This window comes from Petromyzon marinus, chromosome 10 (genome assembly GCF_048934315.1).
Source record: "Petromyzon marinus isolate PM22_M1 ecotype Great Lakes invasive population chromosome 10, UKy_Petmar_22M1.pri1.0, whole genome shotgun sequence".
Classification (NCBI taxonomy): Eukaryota; Metazoa; Chordata; class Hyperoartia; order Petromyzontiformes; family Petromyzontidae; genus Petromyzon; species Petromyzon marinus.
Genome location: NC_133676.1, coordinates 16,693,177 through 16,712,842, shown reverse-complemented (window position 1 = coordinate 16,712,842; position 19,666 = coordinate 16,693,177). Strand labels below are relative to the sequence as shown.

The 19,666-nt window shown below is 43.6% G+C and overlaps 1 protein-coding gene and 1 long non-coding RNA gene across 4 annotated transcripts in view; one reads left to right on the top strand and one right to left on the bottom strand.

Moving 5' to 3' along the window:
- Positions 1 to 19,666, top strand: part of LOC116940824 (receptor tyrosine-protein kinase erbB-4-like) — a 285,921-nt gene that overhangs the window by 100,388 nt on the left and 165,867 nt on the right. The window lies entirely within an intron of this gene.
- Positions 8,549 to 19,313, bottom strand: LOC142924236 (uncharacterized). The gene is made up of 3 exons (XR_012941431.1): positions 17,277 to 19,313; positions 16,569 to 16,626; positions 8,549 to 11,234 (listed from the first exon to the last, which is right to left on the bottom strand). It is a non-coding gene; the product is annotated as an uncharacterized LOC142924236 (long non-coding RNA).

The window sequence follows — 19,666 nt, the reverse complement described above, 5'->3', positions numbered from 1 at the left end:
CATATACCATACTCGTGCCATCCCGTACAGATAGAAATATTGCCTTTCAACTAGGCAATAAAGCACACGGCAGTCTTGATGTGGCCCCGTGTTTAACAGTGATGACAAACACTGCAGAGTCCACTACTTAAAACAAACATGTTTACTGGAGATGTCCAGTGCAGCGCCAATTGCCGCTCAAATATAAAGCTGTCACTGGCAATCGGCTCATGCTCTGTCATTATCCATTGTCACTCGACAGACCTGCGGTTACGTTCACAGTGTCCGTGCTCAATTGTTAGAGGATTGAGTCACGGCACGTCCCTGGCTCATGTGTGCACGACCCCTTGTTGACTGCGTCTTCGATAAAGGTCGCAGTGATGTCGCCCACTACAATCGTCTAATTACCCAGCAGCAAGACACAGGGCGGTTTAAAAGGAACGCACAGAAGTCAATTCGTTGAAACCATTTGGTCATAGTGCCGCCGTGTTTTGTTTGGTGTAGCGTGGGTATGTGGGTTGCCCATTTGGGTTTTCCGTTTTAAGAATAGGTTTGACCCTTTCTGGCAGCCTTTTGCAAGGAAGCATGTCACTGCATTAACCACATATACTTGTGGTGAACATGCACACCAAAAACATGCTCTGTTAGTATATGATGTATTGTCTTTGAAACTAATAGGAAGGGTAAAACCTACTCTTATCTTTTGATAGTGGCAAGGGAGGTCCCATGATGTAGCCGCTCACCCCGAGCTCTCAATGTCCTGATAGTGGCATTGTCTTTGTGCTGTTCGCCTTTTGGCGTCCTCTGGTCTAACACTGGTGGTGAGACTAGGCTCTAAAGAAAGCTGTCTCTGGTGTGGACCAATCAGTTGCAAAGACAATGCACATTCTGTCAGAGCATGTTTTTGTTTGCATGCTCACCACAAGTATATGTGGTTAATGTAGACATTATTCCTTGCAAGAAGTCTCTGTTTTGTGTTTTAACATCTTAACACCTGAGCGACGCCGAACTTGGCTGCACGCCTCAGCCATTTATCTCCGCGAAATGTTGTGCCCTATTGATTGCATTATAACCATTTTGATTAAACGTATGAGCGCCAGACACACATGCTCACTGATTAAGATAACCAAGTGCTTTGCAACTACAGTAATTGATGATGAACAGAAGCAAACCCAAAAACGAAACGCTGCCTGTACAAGCCACGAGTTTCCTCACGGCCATGACGACTGCAAGCATCCAGACAAGACGTGCATATGAGCTGCATGATCAAACAGCGATTGCTATGCAGAACTCATCTTTAATATTCATGCCGTTTCCCATCACTCCGCATTTCGGAGCTCCTCCATCTACTTGCCCATGCCCGAGCCACCCCTAAATATTTGTTTCTCTTGTCACCAGACTCTCAGCCTCGGCTGCCGTTCTTTCCCAGTCTGGGCTGTTCATCGATTCACTTTTGTCTTCCGGCACGTGATCACATCAAGGGGTGACTAATTTGGCGGCTGTGCAGATTGTCTCCATAGTGACTGGAACACATTTCTCGTCCACATGTCGACTTTGCATCAAGCCGCATTGTGTAATGGGAGTAGTTACAAATAGACGTCTCTCCGCGCAATGGTCTCATTAATCATATTTGCAAGAAGGTTTGGCAGAAAGTGCAAGAAGACAGCTTTTTTTTTAATTGGACGTTGGAGTGCTTGCAAGGGTGTGATGTATTCAAACATTAGACAAAAATAGATTGACTATGAATTCACTTTGTTAGCCATGGGGATTGAAAAAGGTGTTGATGTGAGAATACACTGCGTTTATGTTGTATGATTAACGTCGCAATTAGGGGTTCAGTTTTTTATCTGGCATAATCAGGGGGTTCACGTAACTGGGTGTAGATACGAAACTAAGCAAAGACATGATGGGGAAACCAATTACATAATAGTAGCAGGATCGTCTTCACTTACTGTAGGTAAGTATCATTCCCTATGAATAAGTCTGATTTATTTACTTTGATGTCAAAGTCAGAAAATAGACATATTTTGCATTTTAGACTTAAAAATAGTGAATATTGTGAATTATTTTAAGGCTTAATGAAATACGCCACTATTTTTGCTCGATTATTAAAGTGAACGTTTCCAGTTTGATAAATTATGATGGTGAATGCCCGTCAATATAATTATTTTTCACAGATTTTAGGTTTGTAGCTCAAATCAAAATGTCAACAAAGCAACGTAAATTGAAGTGATTTATTTGGTCTTTCTCCTCCCTCCAAAGAAACTTAAAACTGAATTGGATTACAAGAAATTACCATTTTCTGAAAAATCACTTCATGAAGTCTCGTGGCTGGATACTAACAATTTACCCCAACGAAATGTCGTGTAAATTGTGTCGTTCTTACGCAAATGTTGCTGACACAATCCGCGTTTACTACAAATGCGCAAAAAACCTCTGTTATCCGGTGTTTTAAAAAAAATGTCAAAGTTGTCGATGCTGTGTCTTCGCTGCGAAGCTGGGTCAAGAGAAAAGATGAAGTCATTATCTATTTGATGGCTACAAAAAGCAAATGAAGAAGAACAGTGCCAAGCTCTTAAGAATTTTTTAGTTACTTGCATTTCACGAAACAAAACATGCATGTGCTAAATTTTAATTTAAAGCTTTCGTGACTGCAGGGATTCATATTCTTGTTTTTTTCGGTAAAGTCACGTAGAAGGGAAACAATAAAATAAAAAAATATATAAAACAATAAAATTCTCACGACGTTTCGACTGCAACACAAGCAATCATCATCAGGTGTGTGTTTGTGTTTTTTTACACCTAATGATGATTGCTTGTGTTGCAGTCGAAACGTCGTGAGAATTTTATTGTTTAATATTTTTATTATTTTATTGTTTCCCTTCTACGTGACTTTACCGAAAGAACCAAGAATATGCATGTGCTGTTTGAAAATGTACAAAGAAGATGTTTAAATGTTCAAGCGGCTCGGTGGTAAATGTAAACGTTGAACGTGCTTATCACAGTGGTGGAGGGGAAGCACCGATTAATAATACCACCGCAGAAGTGGTCAATTTAGCCTCGCAAGGAAAACTGAGATGGGGTAGAATTCTGGGGTCTGCTTTTTGGAGGATCAGAAGAGGTAACTAAAAACATTGCAGGAGACACCGGAGTGTCCACCATGAGTGCTTCGAACAAAGGGGATGAATGTCCTTTCTACTGCTTTTGTTAGATTCGGCGAGACAGGGAAATGGATGTAATGGTACACACAATTTAATGGATTCTCAGGTTCAATCCCATATACCTTTTTGGCTATTGTTGATTCGATCTCATGAGGACGCACTTCATAGTGTATTTGTTGCAGCGACCTTAATAATAGAACAAGCATGGGATGTATGTGTGTGTGCATGTTGAACTTCGCTTGCACTGTACGTAGGCAACCGTGAAAATCGATAATTGTGCAGATACAAATGTGGACTTTGTGTACAGTTTTTTTTCGTTGATGGACATTTCGATATATGGACTTCATTTCATATAGCCTCACTGCTAAATACATAGTTATCACATGATAAGATGCAGGACATGGCACTCCCTTGTGCTTCTTGCTCTGTCTCCTGCTAACCTAAACATTACACCCAAGTGTCTCATCAATGAAAACTGTCAAAGAGCATGCCCAGCTTTAATTAACCTCGTTGGATATTTGGTAGTGCTTCACCGCTTGAATGCTAGGGCTAATGAACCCAATTAAGGAGACAGAGAAATAGTACAGATGGTTGTAATGAAGAAACTTGACTCATTAGCAATGGGACACACAGATGAGTGTCTCTCTACAGACAGCCTGTCTCTGCTTATCAGACCAATGGCCAATGTATGTCATTCGGCAGTAACTTTTGCCAAGCCGTAAAATAAGCTGTGATGGAACAAAGTGTCCTCCAACTTTGTCGGCATGAATACGTTCTGAGCCAATTCATGGTTTGTTAATCATCCACATATTTTAAAATGTACTTTCTTTTTTTGTTTCAATATGGGCAGCTTTGTTTAAATCATTGAGAAGATTTTAGAGGCAGTTGGGATGCTCTGGGTGGAGGGGGAGGGGTCATTTTAAAGGAGTAAGAGCACAGAGTTGGCACTGATGACATTCTGTGATGGTACCAGGTTCTCGAATGTAGTGGGTTTATATGGTCTCAATCTGCTCATTGACTGCGCACACACAATGATGCTACATCGTTTTTTTCCCCGCTTACTTTGGCATATTCAGCAGTTCTCTGATATGATGTCATGCACCGCTGGCTTTGCAGGTTCTGAATATGTTTTTGTCTTTTGACATGCTGATGGCATAATTATTGTGTGAATATATATAAGTCATGCTTACATCAATTATTGTGTGAATATATAAGTCATGCTTGCATCAAATATTCAGATCCACCGGCGAGCTCTATCTTATTCACGTGGATGTTTTTGTTGCGTCGTATTATATTGTCTTTATGTTAATTTATGTTCTGGCAATACCACGTATTGTCTACTCTGTCTTACAATCTTTAACTTTCACGTTACATGTTGGTTGGGTGCTAGACAATTCTAGCATTTGAAAACTTCTGCATGGACGTTTGCGAATCTGTGCGCTTGGAAGATTCTGATATCCATATGCTCTGTTTGTGCACTCTCTTTGATCACGTTCATTTTACTTTGCAATTACAAAAAAAAATACATTTTTCAAACCAATTAGAAAATCTCTTAAGCCACTGGTCTATACCAGTGGGTCTTGTATGGTGCCACAGGGTCTTTAGTATCTACTTTCTTGCAGATCATTACAAAATGACTCGGCAGTGGGAGGAAATGTAACTTCAAAATGTTTTCACGCACAGACTGCCAAGGTCTTCCGTCTACCAACCTCCAAGTACTCCTGCTATCCAAAGCTTGTCATTTTATACTCTTTGGTTCTTTCGGTAAAGTCACGTAGGTATAAAATAAAATAAATCACGACGTTTCGGGCGCAACACAAGTGTCTGTCATCAGGTTGGAGAGCGATGGTCTGCTGCTGAGGGAGACTTTTAAAAGGTTTGAAATGGGTGTAGCTCAAGGGTTACAAAGAAGTGGCCAGGGCTAGTGATGTTAATGTGAGGGATTAGCTTGATGTTAATGTGAGAAATTAGCATGATGTTAATGTGAGAAATTAGCATGTAACTGTAGAAAAGAAGGAGAAGAAGAGCGGCCTCCTCGACGAGGGAGTGCAACCCAACGAGTGTAATCCGAAGGGCCTGTGAGCATGAGAGTGCAATCCGAAGGGCCTGTGAGCATGAGAGTGCAATCCGAAGGGCCTGTGAGCATGAGAGTGTAATCTGAAGGGCCTGTGAGCATGAGAGTGTAATCCGAAGGGCCTGTGAGCATGAGAGTGTAATCTGAAGAGCCTGTGAGCATGAGAGTGTAATCTGAAGGGCCTGTGAGTATGAGAGTGTAATCCGAAGGGCCTGTGAGCATGAGAGTGTAATCTGAAGGGCCTGTGAGTATGAGTGTAATCCGAAGGGCCTGTGAGCATGAGAGTGTAATCTGAAGAGCCTGTGAGCATGATAGTGTAATCCAAAGGCAGGTGAGCATGAGAGTGCAATCCGAAGGGCCTGTGAGCATGAGAGTGCAATCCGAAGGGCCTGTGAGCATGAGAGTGCAATCCGAAGGGCCTGTGAGCATGAGAGTGTAATCTGAAGGGCCTGTGAGCATGAGAGTGTAATCCGAAGGGCCTGTGAGCATGAGAGTGTAATCTGAAGAGCCTGTGAGCATGAGAGTGTAATCTGAAGGGCCTGTGAGTATGAGAGTGTAATCCGAAGGGCCTGTGAGCATGAGAGTGTAATCTGAAGGGCCTGTGAGTATGAGTGTAATCCGAAGGGCCTGTGAGCATGAGAGTGTAATCTGAAGAGCCTGTGAGCATGATAGTGTAATCCAAAGGCAGGTGAGCATGAGAGTGCAATCCGAAGGGCCTGTGAGCATGAGAGTGTAATCCGAAGGGCCTGTGAGCATGAGAGTGTAATCTGAAGGGCCTGTGAGCATGAGAGTGTAATCCGAAGGGCCTGTGAGCATGAGAGTGTAATCTGAAGAGCCTGTGAGCATGAGAGTGTAATCTGAAGGGCCTGTGAGTATGAGAGTGTAATCCGAAGGGCCTGTGAGCATGAGAGTGTAATCTGAAGGGCCTGTGAGTATGAGTGTAATCCGAAGGGCCTGTGAGCATGAGAGTGTAATCTGAAGAGCCTGTGAGCATGATAGTGTAATCCAAAGGCAGGTGAGTATGAGTGTAATCCGAAGGGCCTGTGAGCATGAGAGTGTAATTCAAAGGCATGTGAGTATGAGAGTGCAATCCGAAGGGCCTGTGAGCATGAGAGTATAATCCAAAGGGCCTGTGAGCATGAGAGTGCAATCCAAAGGGCCTGTGAGTATGAGAGTATAATCCAAAGGGCCTGTGAGCATGAGAGTGCAATCCAAAGGGCCTGTGAGCATGAGAGTGTAATCCGAAGGGCCTGTGAGCATGAGAGTGTAATCCGAAGGGCCTGTGAGCATGAGAGTGTAATCCGAAGGGCCTGTGAGCATGAGAGTGTAATCCGAAGGGCCTGTGAGTATGAGAGTATAATCCAAAGGGCCTGTGAGCATGAGAGTGCAATCCAAAGGGCCTGTGAGCATGAGAGTGCAATCCAAAGGCATGAGAGTGCAATGCAACGGACATGTGAGCATGAGAGATCTAAGATAGAGGCATAGTGAGAGAGAGAGAGACACAGAGAGTCGAAATAACAGCTGACATTGGCAGGTAGGATGGAAACATCGCAGTCAGTTAATACTTTACCTGGTTACTAACGTCCTTCCAATGATTGCTCAGTTTGTACCCATCCTCTAGGTTGAAGTTGTGTCTGTGTTTATATATCTGGATGGCTTCATGAACAAATCTCTGAAGGTAGCCGGTAGGTTTGCAGAGTACCTCTGTCTTGGAAAAATCAATTTCGTGTGAGCCCACAGCGTTGAAACAATGATCGGTAACGGCAGAGGTATTGGTCCTACCGTGTTTCAGATCCGCCTTGTGTTCACGGATGCGGTCCGACACACGTCGCTTCGTTTCCCCAATGTACCTACTGCCGCAACCACAGTTCAGTTTGTAGACACCAGGGTATTGCATGTCAGGAATAACATATTTTACAGATGGGATTAAATCACGAATTTTGTGTACTGTATTGAAACGAACCTGGATCTTGTGTTTAAGATTTTGGAAATATTTTGGTAACCCCTGCTATGTACGGTAAAGCATATCCACATGATATGCTTGCTGAATCTTGGTATACGCTATTTAAATTCCAATTGTCTGAATGTTCTTGCATGTAAGCAAAATAAGTGCTAAAGAAGTATCCATTTAGAAATCACCAACTTCTCTGTACTGGTAAAGTGGCTTTCTTAGGATGTACGATGCTGCTTTCTCGCAAACCAGCAGCATCCCGTAGACGCGAATTTGCTGCAGTCCTCTGTGTGACACAGTTGGCAGTGTGCCCCTCGTCTCAGCCGTATAAAGCAGACATTTCTTCAGCCCACGTAGCGTCTACAACAAACGTCCCTTTTATATCGAGGGGACTGTCACGAGGCCCCTTCTTAGTCTTTTGTTTAAAGGAAATGTTGGAGTTTAGTTTGCCCTTTCACATAAGGGAAAACTACGAGTCATGGCGACACCTGCTTACATTCTAGCGCCTGCGAGCTGAGTTGCTCAAGGAATATAGCGGTGGGGATGTGACATCCTCACGATGCTGGCAACACAGTACTCGTGAGTTGTTAATACTGTACGATGATAGTTGTCAGATGTAACGTGTCACTTCCCTTATTGCACACCTTGCATCTGTGACTGGCTATTGGAGGGTCGGGTCACATTATCAATCAGCGGATAGTTGTGAAGAATCCGGACAGAGATTAAACAGATAATGGGAAGACTTCTGTTCGTTTTGATAAGGAGAGATTGAGTATGTGATGTTTAATCATGTTATCTCGACTTTTATCAATGCCAAAAAGGTTAAGAGAGTGTTGGGCACTAATTTTTCGAGAATTTTGATTTCAGCAACCAACAGTGGACAACACAAATATATCACGAGGCCTCCCTGTTACGTTTAATTTCAACCGGAAGGAGGAACACAGAATCCACGTTATTATTCAGACGATTGTGAATAATGACAAATTACAGCGGTGTTATGTGAAAAAAAAACGTTGGGTGAAATTCCACTTACCTGCAATTTTAGATGCAGGGAGGATCACTGTAGGGAATGCATAAAAGCTGGACCTAGTTGTTTCGTAGCGTGGTGTGAATGCAAAGAAGGTATACCATTGCTGGCAATTCAGTGAGAAGAATGTGATGTGGTATTTTATGAAGTTAATATGCGCTACGGCATCACGCAGCCATTGTCTATAGATGGTGATGTTTCATTATTTTCTGCTGCCTCCAGTCTCTTAAGTCCACGTGCATATATTTCCATTACTCGTGATTTGAAAGTAATGAATCTAAAGTGCTGTGATAAAGTATTGGCTTAATAATTACATTAGAAAATAAATGATGAGGATAATACGTTTTGGCAGTGGTATTGCTAAATTAAGATGTAAAAAATGTTTCCCATTCAGACCATTAAGTTCCCATACATAGTCATAAACTATATTTCATTAGTTTATTCACCAATAAAATTGCAAACGTGTTACATTTTAAACACAGTTATATTATTATTTTTGCACGCACATGCAAGTAAGAACAGCCATATCAAGATATATCTTTTAGCCTCAGTGGTCTCAAAGTTTGCGACAAGTTCAATTCAGGGCCACTTATTAAGGCCAGAGTCACACGCGGACTCGGAGGGGAAATGGCACATAGGCTACCCATTAATGTCTCACCTGTGTCAAAAGCCTAGAAAACAGTTCCCAGTTCACATTTTAAAACGAGTTCACCGAACGCCCACATTCTGTAGCAGGTACAGACACCAGTTACCAGTGGTGGGAATGGCCAAGATAAGACCTGGCACACACCCACAACATTTTTTTTTAATACAGGGGCACTTTCTGAACGTTCAGTGAGCTGATCATAACCATGTTTGCAAACTTGAAACATTGCAATCAACACTGGTTGGTTATCTTCTCATTCACATGTTAGAATGTTTTTTTCCATTTCATGATGTTCAGGCAGTCTGACATGACGGTCACAGATGAGCTAAACTGGAAGATAACTGCCAAGAAGCTTTCTGTATATTTTATTTACTGTGGAAACAAGACGTGTTTCATGTTTCAGCAAGAAATACACCCTAGGAATAGATAGTTACACACTTAGTAGATATTGAAAAAATCCACATTCATCGACTGCTTGGGTAGGCAAAACGCAAATTATTTGCTGAAATGTAAATTATAAAACCAATGTAGACGCAGCTCATCAAATAGCAAGATATATTTTTTAAAATTGTCTTTTACTTACACTGAAGGCAATGTAACGTGCACGAATGTGATGGTGAATTGTTATTCTTATGCATTGCTGTTATGCATGATCGGAAAAAGGTGCTCTATGGTGATCTATGAACTTGGTTAGTCTCAAGTGTTTTCGTACATATTTGTGGATTAAAGTCAATCATCAAAATCAATTGTTCTATGACCTAATTGTAATTCTGGGTTCATTGAGTCCAAAAGCCAATACGCTATTGGGTTTCCAGGTCCACTGAAAGAGCATTCTATAATTCCGAGCACTGTAATACTAAAAATGTTAACACTTTGCCAATACATGATTCGTGTCCATTCGATCTTACATGTACAGCGCCTTTAAAAATAATTGTTAAAATGCCCAAAGGCCATTTTCAACAACCGAAGTTGTTTCATATTATGGTGTTGCATTGTGTTCATACTCTATACACATAACACACACATAAAACTAGGCCGAGAACAGTAGCCGTACGCCAAACATTAATATTTTCCTGAAATAACCAACTTGTGATTTTTTTGTTATTATGTTTTGAGTTTCAAAGCTATATTTGAAGGTTACAATTAAGTAATTTCGTGGGTAAAATGTATTTATACTATTTATTAAGAACATGTCACGATTAATAAAATTTAACTTTGTGGGAGAATCAGCTTACAGTAAAAGCTCTCCAGTTCTTAAAGAAAGCCACCCATTATTTCCTCATGAGTGACTTTAGATTACTTTGATGACCCCTAACCCAGTCAGGGTTAATCTATTTCCGGGAATCGTTTGTGGAAAATGTTTCTCATGCTTTAGAAATGGGATGACTTCCGATTCCCTCAAAAGAGGGTTAATAATGAGATTGTCAAATATTCTGTTTACTTAAACTGAGAATAATACATGCAACAGTTGAGTTAATCTATTCAAATATCCAAATGACATGAAAGATAATGTGTTGTTGCTAGTGGTGTGCCAGCTAAGATTAAACATACAGGTTTTGGCAAAATTGCATTTTATCACTTCTAAGCTGCTGATGAAGATTCCTGTGTTTATATAAAATCTAAATTGGTGGGTGAGATGGTGGGTGAGGAGTTCTGAAGAGATTTTCCAAGTGTTACAGTTTTTTGGTTTGTCAAGCTCGCCGGTATTTCCATGAACGAAGCCCTACGCAGCAGCGTTAAAGGACGAGAGCTACGGCAATGGATGCATGTGGAGTGACTTCGGACACGGACTGTTGAGGGTTTCTTTATTTAAACTTTAACTTGTCTTTAAGACCGCGGCGTGGCGAGATAGCGACGATGTGAAGACAGTGACGACGTGAAGACGGTGACGTGAAGACGGTGACGTGAAGACAATGACGTGAAGACTGATGACGTGAAGACAGTGACGTGAAGACAGTGACGTGAAGACAAGACAACGTGAAGACAGTGACGTGAAGACAGTGATGACGTGAAGACAAGACGACGTGAAGACAGTGACGTGAAGACAGTGATGACGTGAAGACGGTGATGACGTGAAGGCAGTGACGTGAAGACGGTGACGACGTGAAGACAAGACGACGTGAAGACGGTGACGACGTGAAGACAGTGACGTGAAGACAAGACGACGTGAAGACAGTGACGTGAAGACAGTGATGACGTGAAGACGGTGATGATGTGAAGACAAGACGACGTGAAGACGGTGACGACGTGAAGACGGTGACGACAGTCGTACCCCAATCAAACAGCACCGATCCTTGCTCCTTGCCCCCTTTTCATCCCCAGCGTGGCCCTCACCTCGCCCTTAGCGCAGCCTTTGATCTTGAACCTTCTAGCGAGTTCCCGACCCTTCCTGGAGCCTGCCGACACACACCGTCTTTACACGTGAACATCAAGTGAACATCAAGTGAACCTGGGCAGGCCATGTCGCTGGAAGAGATGATGGCAGATGGTCTTGAATAATAATGGAGTGGCAGCCAGGGAACGGTCCAGCTTGTGTGTAGGTGTTGGGTGCATTGTGATACTATGGGATCATAAGAGGTGGTGGTGGTGGCTTAGGGAGGACGTCATCCAGCAGCGGAGTGACCAAGGATATGCATATTTTAGGAAATGGATTTGAGAGCAGAGAGAGAGAGTGGAGAGGCAGGCATTCCAGAAGCTCAAACCATTGCCAAGATTGACTCAGCTCATCGCTCTTCTGGGGTTAGTAAAATGAGCTCCGCTTGGTGAACATTGCTTGATGAGGTAGTTGACACAGATCGTAATGCAGAGAGATCAGCTGTGATCACAACGGTGTGGAATTTGTCTCCACTGGCTCAGGACGACTGTAAAATACGAGTTCCATCCAAACACTTATTTCAGCACGGGAACATTTGAACTTTTTAATAACTGTGGGTTCCAAGGTATCATTCAAAGAGATAATGAACCCAATGGATATATTACCCAGTTTAAAATAAAGGACATTTTGTATTTTCCCACATTGCTTGATTTTGTTAAAGCCATAATGAATATGTTATGATAAATGGTAACTTCTTAATTATAAAAAGGCATGCAATATGTAAAAAATGATAAAATTCATCATTCTAGTTAGTGAATAGTCTGTCCGTGAAAACGCATAATACGATGTATTCTATCATTTTAGCTTTGATCATTTGATACTTGAAATGAAGGACCATTGAATAAAAAAAATGCACAAAAGAATAGTATAATTCTAGCAAGCCTCCACCGCTGTTTTGAATATGCTCACATTGTGTTTGTATATGAAAAATAATAATTTACAATCACAGTTTTAGAATTGCACGTAGCCTTTTCTTCTCAAAAGAGAAATAAAGAACATGCCACATTTATCTGTGTGCATGTATGGGGAATTCAAAGCAGTATCCACATGGGTCTTTGCATTAAAATTCTCCCCGGGAGCTAACACGTTCCATCACGGATTGCGATCATCTGTCCTCCTTTGTAAAGACTGCTGCTGCTACTGCTGCATTCGTGGACAATGAATACTATTTCACATACAGCTTCCTGCCACGGCCTGGCCCTTCTCTGCAGAAAAAAAACAGATTCCGACTGCTACAACAAAAGATACGCATATACAACAGACCCAGGCACACTGACACCCCATCGAGTGTGTTACTCTATCAGCGCAGATTTTCCCTGAGCACTGCGTGCTCCTCTGAGCACGGAAGGACCTATCGGTACTTGAGCCCAGGCATGAGACCTCCCACCTCCAAACACACTGAACTTCGGAGGCAACAAGTAATGGTAAATTCATAATCTTATTGACCTGGCATTGGTTTGGGTGAATTGCACCGATCAAGGTTGGATCGGAATGTGACCCATGACACCTTGATCAGCTGATCAGATTGTTTCGTTATAAAGTTGCACTAAAGTGTTGTTTATATTGGTTCATATTCACGATAATTATTGTAACCTCTCTGTTATAGAGACATGAGGAAAGACAAACGGACAGAGCATCGTGCATTGATGGCTCAGTTGAAAAGCGTTACACATCGCTGAATGAATCTGCCTTCTGCTCAGTCCATCCCTCGCCATCACTCATGGCCCTCCTCAGCAATGGGCTTCCTCCTTGCAGCTGCAGGGTTTTGCTGATGAGGGCCGATTGTCCTTGCCAAGATAAATTTATGATGAATGAATCAGTCGTGCCAGATAAGGGAAGCCCCACTGGAATAAAAGTAGACAGCTGAGGACAATAAGAAGCTGATGTGAGTGACATCTTTTTTTTTCAGCATGGTATTTATATTTTCGGCGTTAGTACTATGACATAGCTTTAATGTTGTCACCAAATGTGCGTTCTTACTTATGCATATCTATGAATATCAGCTGACATATTTGTTAATGTCTGTGATTTAAGATGTTCCTGCAGTGGCCTTCCCCCGAAAATGGCTTTGAAAGAAGTGCAGGGGCATGCACTCCCCATTTGTTTCCACGTGTCAAGTTGATTTAGAATGTGCATGGAGAAAATTGGAGCCATCCACGTTCATGCCGTTTTCTATTTCTCTTTGAGTCAAGACAACGTCGCGGCACTGATTTCACCAGTTGCAATACAAGTGAACGCACCTCGTCAGCAATATGCTACACTCTGGCCCTTGTGCTGCTCTAAAAGTAAAACGTCTCGGGGCATTACGGAATACATCCCTGCATCAATAAACCAGACATGGCTGGATAATGATCTGTGCAACCCAGAGAACTTTTGAATTGAAATAATTATGTCTGCATAATTGGGCACAAGCTAGATGGGCGTTGCTCTTGTCGAACATTCAACTCACAATAAACAGGTTTCAAGTTAAAATCCCAGTCTGAGGTCAACTCTGCAATGCTAATACAATGGGTATCACTTGTTAGGATGGCATTGCAAGCAGTTTTCCTTTGGAGACACTGGTCTCCGTCATGGGGATGTGTAATGTCTACAAAAAGGTTCAATACTGCAAAAAAGAGATGAGCAATACCTTTTGCTAATCAGAGCATGACGACACTTAAACCGATAACTATATGGTTCTCTAACATACCGCACAGATTGAAGCCGATTTGATGGCTTCAAATGTACTATTAAAGACATTAATGTCCTTTAAAGTGCAGAATTTTCAACTAAAAAGTAGTTTGTGTGCAGTGACCTTCTGCAAAGGTCACCGGTGACTGTGCTTATATTGTCAAGCGGGGAGCTGTTGAGGTTCAATACCTTTCAGAGCAGAACACATTCCTATTGTTCGTCCCAAGGCTAAGCCTTTACAGGGACCAAGAGATTCTAGGTGCTGCACTCCGATAAGACGTTTGGGCTATTGGATCCACTGAGGTACCCATCCTTCAAGTTTTGGGTGAAGTTTATCTTTGCATGGAGATGTATAGATACAAAACATAATACTCGTCTATTCTTGTGGCTCTGTGGCAGGGTGATTGAATCGCAGCGAGGAGGCTGTTCGTTTTAATGTAGGCCTTCGATCAACTCGGCTCATCATCCCTCAGGTGTTATTAAAAATTATTACAGCATTTATGGAAAAAAAGTGAACAGTGGTTGTCCTGTGGAGAGACTGGCCTCCAGCCAAGTAATTTGGAATTACTTTCTCTGACTCAGTTCTTTGATATTAGTCTCACCTCCTCTGATATTGTGTTGCTGTATTGCATGCTCATTGGTTGGGTGACACACCACGTTACAACAAGTGGACTTAAGTAATACATGGTAATTCCTTACTGTGTACGTTTCTTTGCAGTTGTAATGTACAGCGCTATGGTGTCCTTTTGGGTTGTATCGCATGTTTTGCGGCATGATGTCCAACGTTTCACTCCACATCCTGGGAGCCTTTACATAAATTGAAAGAACTGAATTGAAGGAGGAGCTGCCAGCATGTAAAGCGAAACATCACATGTCAGGCCGGACAATGCTCGGTACAAACCCAAGCATCAGAGAAGGAACATAATTTGTTAACCCACAAAGTCTCACTTAGTCACCAAATCTCAAGATACTGCTCAGGGTGTTTCAACAAATTAAGCTGTATCTGCGGCAGCAGTTACATTGGGGAAACCAAACGACATGTCTCGGACCGTGTTCGTGAACATAAGGCATATCTGAAACATGGCAGGACCAATACTTCTGCAGTGGCTGATCATTACTTTAATGCGGCTGGCTCACATTAAATTGATTTATCTAAGACGATGGTACTTTGCAAGCCCACTGGCTATCGACAAAGATTCGTTCACGCAGCCATCCACACACACAGACACAATTTCAACCGAGATGACGGTTTTAAACTCAGCAATCATTGGAAAGATGTCAGCAACTACTTTGGGTCATGACTTGATTTGTGTTTTCTTGTCCACCTCCACCTTCAGCAGTGTGGGTGTGTGGAGTGAGGTGCAATGCTTTGATTGGTGTAGACCTACTGCCGGTGTCGGAGCCTTCTCCTACATTAACATTAGCTGCCCCGCCCATCTCTAAACCTTTATAATCAGCTCTTTGATTGGTGTAGACCTACTGCTTGTGTCGGAGCCCTTCCCACATTAACATTAGCTGCCCCGCCCATCTCTAAACCTTTATAAATAGCTCTTTGATTGGTGTAGACCTACTGCTTGTGTCGGAGCCCTTCCCGACATTAACATTAGCTGCCCCGCCCATCTCTAAACCTTTATAAACAGCTCTTTGATTGGTGTAGACCTACTGCTTGTGTCGGAGCCCTTCCTACATTAACATTAGCCGCCCCACCCATCTCTAAACCTTTATAAACAGCTTGCCCTCAGAGGCTAACCTCCCTGTGCCTGATGGCGACCGCTTGTGTTGCGATTGAAACGTCGTGATATTTTTATAATTTTGTATTAACTTTTTGTTTTCATTTTTATTTGTATTATTTTTTCTTCTAACTACGTCACTTTACCGAAAGAACCATAGAATATGAATTCCTGCAGTCACGAATGTTTTAAGTCAAAACACTTCAGGGTGTCCTACCTTGCAAATTTATCCATTAAAAATAATCTATATTTCACATATGGGAGGAAACCAAAGTGCTTGGAGAGCATCAATAGAAATGTGTTAACACTCAAAGTCCGTGCTGAGAAATCTAAAATATATTTGCCAGACCCCAAGCCCTGTCTCCAATTTTCTGATTGTCGGGTTGTCTGCCACCTAATCTGCAATTGTTTACCATTTCAAAAAGTGAAACTGTAATGAAACGAAATGTAAATAAAATATATATCATTTGATTCTGTACAAATAATGCACCTTGATTTAATATGCACATACTGTAAATAAAACACAATTGCTATTATCCTTCTTAGAGGTTAAATGAGCTTTAAATTCTGAAAAAGGCACATTATTGACATTCGATTTCAGAATACAAAGCATGCGAATTGTTTGTGTTTTTACAATGTGTTTAAAAAGGAATAAAATGTCATCCTTTCATGCCATGAATCTGTGCTTGTTGCCACACTCAGATAATGAAAGGCCACATCTCAGCAACAGCCACCGAGTTATTTTTCTTTATCCAGCTGTGCTGTTTTTGCCGAGATCAGGCTGTGCCAAAACTGATAACTGCAGGGCAGACAACATTCACTTTCATCCATGTCCCAAATATTTAAGTAGGTATATTTGTCACTGAGCAGGATCTTTCCGCTTATATTGTTCTGGTGTTACACAGCATTTGTAAAATATCTGCCCAGGTGGCAATGTTCCACAGCAGTACACTCACAGTTGAGTGAACTCGCTGGTTAGTGGAGTGGAAGATGGAAGTCTTCACGCGGCCCACTCTGTTCAGTGAGAAATCACGACGAATTCCATCAACGCGGCGACCGAACATCCATCTCCCACTCTCCAGAGCAACAACACACAAGTGATTATCCTTTTGTAAGACTGGTTGAATTTAGAAATTTCAGGTACTCATTTGATGCTGAGTCGACCTAGCAGATTCCCAGGACCGATTCAGATAATCGTCACTGGTGTTGGGTGTGAGCGGGAATCGAACTCGGGTCGCCAGGTTTGTGTAGCGCAGCGCGCTAACCACTGCGCCACCGCTCCCCGGTACACTCGGGCACGCTTGCACACACGTGTGGCGATGTATTTATATATAAACACACACGTGTGGCGATGTATTTATATATAAACACACACGTGTGGCGATGTATTTATATATAAACACACACGTGTGGCGATGTATTTATATATAAACACACACGTGTGGCGATGTATTTATATATAAACACACACGTGTGGCGATGTATTTATATATAAACACACACGTGGGGCGATGTATTTATAAATAAACACACACATGGGGCGATGTATTTATATATAAACACACACGTGTGGCGATGTATTTATATATAAACACACACGTGTGGCGATGTATTTATATATAAACACACACATGGGGCGATGTATTTCACTCTCGGGTACTCACAGTTCGACTCGTATGGAGCTGCTGGGTCGGATCCTCGCTGCACTTCGACTCGTCACACGGACGTTCGAGTGGCTGGGAAGTCGACCGCCCCAAGCGCTGGCTTGAGTACAATACGAACTCTCCCTCTCCTTACCTTCTCTCTTTATTGTCCTCTACATCAAAGATTAATCGGTGCTGGTCCGCTGGCCTCCTGTCCAATCAGGTGGCTCGGATTTCCCGCCACTCTCCCCAGGCCGGTGCTCTCTCAGACGTCCGCTTTCACCCTCTAAACAAGCGCATCTGTCCGACCAATCAGAGGGCCGGCCCTGTTTTTCCCGCCGTTCGTGACTCCGTCCCCCCCTACCTGCCTGCTGACCCGTGTGTGTCGTGGGTGTTTTCTACCCGCGGTGGCTCAGCAGCCCCGTCGTGACCACGGGATTACAACCCAAGTCACGGCGCCGCGGTGCATGCTAGCCTCGGGGGAGGTCGCCCAGTTCCCTGGTCGCAAGAAACCGTGAAGCTTGGCCCCATGAGAGTGCTTCTGGGTGAAAACCTGTCGGCCAGGTGACCTCGCCTCGGGGCTCTATGTGGAGGTGTGTGTGTGCGTGTTCATGTGGGGGTTCTATGTGTGTGTGTGTGTGTTCATGTGGGGGCTCTATGTGTGTGTGTGTGTGTTCATGTGGGGGCTCTATGTGGGGTGTGTGTGTGTGTTCATGTGGGGGCTCTATGTGGGGTGTGTGTGTTCATGTGGGGGCTCTATGTGTGTGTGTGTGTTCATGTGGTGGTGTGTGTGTGTGTTCATGTGGGGGCTCTATGTGGGGTGTGTGTGTGTTCATGTGGGGGCTCTATGTGTGTGTGTGTGTGTTCATGTGGGGGCTCTATGTGTGTGTGTGTGTGTTCATGTGGGGGCTCTATGTGGGGTGTGTGTGTGTGTTCATGTGGGGGCTCTATGTGGGGTGTGTGTGTTCATGTGGGGGCTCTATGTGTGTGTGTGTGTTCATGTGGTGGTGTGTGTGTGTGTTCATGTGGGGGCTCTATGTGGGGTGTGTGTGTGTTCATGTGGGGGCTCTATGTGTGTGTGTGTGTGTTCATGTGGGGGCTCTATGTGTGTGTGTGTGTGTTCATGTGGGGGCTCTATGTGGGTGTGTGTGTGTGTTCATGTGGGGGCTCTATGTGTGTGTGTGTTCATGTGGGGGCTCTATGTGTGTGTGTGTGTGTTCATGTGGGGGCTCTATGTGGGTGTGTGTGTGTGTTCATGTGGGGGCTCTATGTGTGTGTGTGTGTGTTCATGTGGGGGCTCTATGTGTGTGTGTGTGTGTTCATGTGGGGGCTCTATGTGTGTGTGTGTGTTCATGTGGGGGCTCTATGTGTGTGTGTGTGTGTTCATGTGGGGGCTCTATGTGTGTGTGTGTGTGTTCATGTGGGGGCTCTATGTGGGTGTGTGTGTGTGTTCATGTGGGGGCTCTATGTGTGTGTGTGTTCATGTGGGGGCTCTATGTGTGTGTGTGTGTTCATGTGGGGGCTCTATGTGGGTGTGTGTGTGTGTTCATGTGGGGGCTCTATGTGTGTGTGTGTGTGTTCATGTGGGGGCTCTATGTGTGTGTGTGTGTTCATGTGGGGGCTCTATGTGTGTGTGTGTGTTCATGTGGGGGCTCTATGTGTGTGTGTGTGTGTTCATGTGGGGGCTCTATGTGTGTGTGTGTGTGTTCATGTGGGGGCTCTATGTGGGTGTGTGTGTGTGTTCATGTGGGGGCTCTATGTGTGTGTGTGTTCATGTGGGGGCTCTATGTGTGTGTGTGTGTGTTCATGTGGGGGCTCTATGTGGGTGTGTGTGTGTGTTCATGTGGGGGCTCTATGTGTGTGTGTGTGTGTTCATGTGGGGGCTCTATGTGTGTGTGTGTGTGTTCATGTGGGGGCTCTATGTGTGTGTGTGTGTTCATGTGGGGGCTCTATGTGTGTGTGTGTGTGTTCATGTGGGGGCTCTATGTGTGTGTGTGTGTTCATGTGGGGGCTCTATGTGTGTGTGTGTGTGTTCATGTGGGGGCTCTATGTGTGTGTGTGTGTGTTCATGTGGGGGCTCTATGTGGGTGTGTGTGTGTGTTCATGTGGGGGCTCTATGTGTGTGTGTGTGTTCATGTGGGGGCTCTATGTGTGTGTGTGTGTGTTCATGTGGGGGCTCTATGTGGGTGTGTGTGTGTGTTCATGTGGGGGCTCTATGTGTGTGTGTGTGTGTTCATGTGGGGGCTCTATGTGTGTGTGTGTGTGTTCATGTGGGGGCTCTATGTGTGTGTGTGTGTTCATGTGGGGGCTCTATGTGTGTGTGTGTGTGTTCATGTGGGGGCTCTATGTGTGTGTGTGTGTGTTCATGTGGGGGCTCTATGTGTGGGTGTGTGTTCATGTGGGGGTGGTGA